Below are 4,232 nucleotides of genomic sequence, written 5' to 3'. Positions count from 1 at the left end.
GGCCGCGCTGGGCCCCTACCTGAGCCACGCCGCAGGCCGCAGGCAGGTAAGTCTGAGGACACCCGTTCCCAGAACGCCGACACATAGGATTGCAGAAACACATGAATAGGAAAAAAGTAGGATTGGAATGGCATGTTCATTGGATCCCTATAGGATTTGAGTTTGTTTGATTGTGTCACATGAAAAACAATGGATTTCTCTCAAGAGGTTGGAGTGCATGTTAGAATTTCTGTGAAACGTAGTACAAATGAATCCTTAGGAAAATATTCTACATGATTCGATCCTACGAATCAAACGACCAACATAGGAAAAATTCCTAAGGATTCTAATCCTTCAAAGATCCTATGAAAATCCTTTGAATCAAACATACCCTAACTTTGCCACAACTAAGCTTAGGCAAAGTTATTAGTTCTTCAAAACGAGATAAACAAGTTGGCAAGCCTAAGGGAATCTTGCCACATTTTTTGTGTGTATGTCATGTGGGGCCCTAGTGTGGCTTGCCTAAGGTGTGGCTTGAACCAAACACTCACCTAAGTTAATCAAACTTGCCTAACCTTACATTCCACCAGATTTTGCCACATGTTAGAATCCAGAAAGCTCCACATGTAGAAGCATAATGCACAAACCACCAGAATCTCATGCGTGCAATGCACGTGTACCTTACTAGTACTAGTAGTTGGTAGTAGTAAGAAAAAAATTCCAGTTTTGGCACGAGCTCGTACTGCGGGAGCACCACAAGGCCTGCCGCAGGAGTTACATTTCCCTCTCGGGGCCCACGGGACCGAACTTCAGTGGCTTAGTGCCCGGCCTATGAGTCAATGACATGCGGACCCTAAATGCGGTTGGCCCGCATGTCATTCTCATGGTGGTGGCGTGGTTCGCGACTCACTCGTTCGAGATGAACCGGCCGGTGGTGGCGTGGCCGTGGCGAGGGTGCCACAGCTGGGCGTCAGGGCGTTACGAGGCGTAGATGGCCACACCGGTGGGTACTACCTGTAGTACTCCCTCCGGTCCTTTTTACTCTGCATATTAGGTTTGTCCGAAGTCAATCTCATCCAACTTTGACCAAGTTTATATAAAAAATTATAGACATTCACATAACAACACCAATATCATTAGATTCATCTTTTAATATATTTTCATATTATATTTATTAGATATTATAGATGCTAATAATTTTTAATATAAATTTGGTCAAACTTAGCAAAGTTTGACTTTCGGCAAATCCAATGTGCAGAGTAAAAAGGACCGAAGGGAGTACATAAGTACTCCAACTGAGGATTGATGCCCGGGACGAAATGTGTCATAGCCACTGGATGAAAATTCGATGGTGCGGGAGTACGGATCGGAGCACAGCAGTGGAGCAGGCAAACCGCGTCCAATCGGGTGTGTATGTGGTAGAAAGTTGATGGTCGCCGCAGTTCAGTTGGCCCGCATGTCATGCACACAAAGGCAGAGGAGCGGTGGGGCCAAGAGGGATGAGGGGCACGTTGGGGGGATGAGGATCCCCTGACGTGAACAATCCTACCATTCAGTCACTGACATGTGGGACCCATAAGCATGGGTCCCACCTGTCAGCGAAGGAAAGGCAGGGCAAGGCACTGATAGCCACGTCAGAGGATCCATGTCCACGTCGGGGGACGTCGTGCCATGGGTTGGAGCGGCGTCGTGGGAATCGCGTGTGGCTGTGGCTGTGGTAGAAACAAGAAACGTGATGGTCGCCGTGGTTCAACTTTCATGGACAAGTTGTCATGTCTGCTGACACATGTATATCAAAACTAGAGTGTTTATATTTCAAGCACGTGAACACGTATTATTCTACTACTTTGGATCCATTGCAACGCATGGGCTAGCACATTGGTAGTAGTAGTGTCCATCTCTATCTCTAGAGGCCTTCCCCCGTTCATCCTTTTCTCTCACAAGATAGACTACTCATACAAATGCATCTTGATGTTCCGTGGAATGCACGAGGATGTTTCCTTGGGGGTCTCTCCAGCGCGGCATGGCCGTAGTTGCAAGTTGACGCCCCTTGAGATGCCGACGTTGAGGGGCACTCGGATTTCCTCCGGTGAGCAGGTAAGATGAGTTTGATCACGTAGTAAATGCATTCTAAAGACTACTTCCGTGTCCATTTCCTAATTCTCCCCCTGCCCACTGTTTCACAGGTTAGGCTCGGTGCGAGTGGAGATTGGCTTGCATATGTATAGGAGGGTACCAGTATCAATTTGCACAACAGTTACAACGGTGACACCGTTCCCGTAGAACCTTTGTCCAACATTGGGATCAATCATGCAATGGGCCACCGCATGAATTGGCACGATGGAACCACGGTGAGATTGAATAAGATAGCACAAACCTTGCACATGGCGGTCAAAGGCGGACCATGCTGTCTGCGGCCGATTTGTTGCCGTACGAGTAGGAAGACGATGTGCTCCTTTCTAACCGCATCTTCGCGGTGAAAAACCAGGGGACTTATTTTGTATGGGACACATCCTACGATATACTCCCTCTCTCCCAGTTTATTTGTTTTGAATATTTTCATTTTATAAGTTTCAAATTCAAATTTAGAGCTCCCCATCACATGTTGAGATTACAATGTCCATTAAATCGTTGCGTGCATGTATAGTAAAGAAACAAATCTCGAGTTTGGCACGAGTTCGTGCTGCGCGAGCACCACAAGCCCTGGCGCAGGAGTTGCATTTCCCTCTCAGGGCCGTCGGGACTGAGCTTCAGCGCCTTACTACACCTACCTTTGAGTCAATAACATGTGGACCCGATAGGTGACTGGTCCACATGTAATGCTCCCGTAGGCAGAGGGGCAGTGGGGCCAAGATGGGTGAGCCGCAGGTCGGGGGACGTGTGGTTTCATGGGTTCAAGCGGCGTCATGGGAATCACGGGTGGCTATGGTAGAAACTTGATGCTCGCCGCATTTTAGGTGGCCCACATGTCATGCACACAAGTTGTCATGTCTACGGACACATGCACTGCATACCAATCACTGGAAGGAGTAGCAGAGAAAGCTATATATGCGGATAAATAGTTCCTTATAGTCAAGCGGACCCATGCTACTACTATGTTCCAAAGACATGCACACCATCGAAATAGTCCATCTATATCAATATACACCGAGAGGGAGTAATTTTTTTACAAGAGAGGAAATAGTTCATCCATCCATAATGCCCTCCTGCTGGTGCAGCCTTTTCTTCTTCTTATTCTTCTTCTTCTTCCTCTTCTTCTTCTTCTCATTCTCTGTGGGAGATGGCTTCGCAACAAGCTCTTTGGACCTTGCAGCGATCTTAAAATTCACACGGGCATCAAGGGCAGCATATTTTATCCGCTTGTGCGTCAAGGGATAATTCTCCCATCCAGACGACCTTAATGCCACCGTCTCGTCACCCTTCTGAAGATTTGTACCGAGCAAAAAATTTGCTACGTCGAATAGGGATGGTGTCTGTTTATCACAATCTTCTACATGAATTTTGATTCTGGTTTGTAGGTTAACGATGCTTTTCAAATCAAGGTTGTACGGCTTCAGCTTCTGTTTGTCCCCTTCGATGGCTGACCCACAGAAGTATACGTCCTCCCGAGACAAGAAATCGTGAAGCTCACGTGGTATGGAGGGCGAGTGTATGATGTGGTACACCAAAACATCATCTTCGTGGCACAGCTGAAGGACAGCGGTGCACTGGATCTTCCCAGGGGCATGCTCCGTGTACTCTACGTCAAGACCGATGACCCTCGTCTCTACCTTTTCGAGGGAGTTGGATACATTGTTGATCCACTACTGAACAACCCTTGGGTGGACGGTGACGGTGGCAACTATGCGCATCGAGCCTTCGACGAGGACATGTTGGACACTAAAAACCTACATCTCGATCTCTTCCGCCATTTGGAACCGCTGGAACGGAGGGCTATGGTTTGGAGAATTAGGATTAGATGGCTAGTCTAACTGAAGTAGTAGATGATTATTTAAAGAGGTTAAAACAATGTGAACGCAGTGGGGTTTGGATGCAAATGAAGACGAAGGGGAGGTGAAGAAGCCGAGGAGAATCGGTTCCCGATGGAGAAGTAAATGGGAGAAGTGGCGTGCAGGCAGTTGATTAGACGGCTAGGTAGACTAAACGAAAAGGCAAGGCGGGTACACTGATGAGTCGTACCTGTTCATGTACGTGCCCATCCTTCCTGATAGGTGGGACCCATGCATGCAAATAGATAAAAAAATGTCCTGGAT

This window comes from Triticum dicoccoides, chromosome 2A (assembly GCF_002162155.2).
Source record: "Triticum dicoccoides isolate Atlit2015 ecotype Zavitan chromosome 2A, WEW_v2.0, whole genome shotgun sequence".
In the NCBI taxonomy this organism is placed as follows: Eukaryota; Viridiplantae; Streptophyta; class Magnoliopsida; order Poales; family Poaceae; genus Triticum; species Triticum dicoccoides.
The sequence above is the reverse complement of the archived record's forward strand: the minus strand, read 5'-3'. Positions refer to the sequence as shown.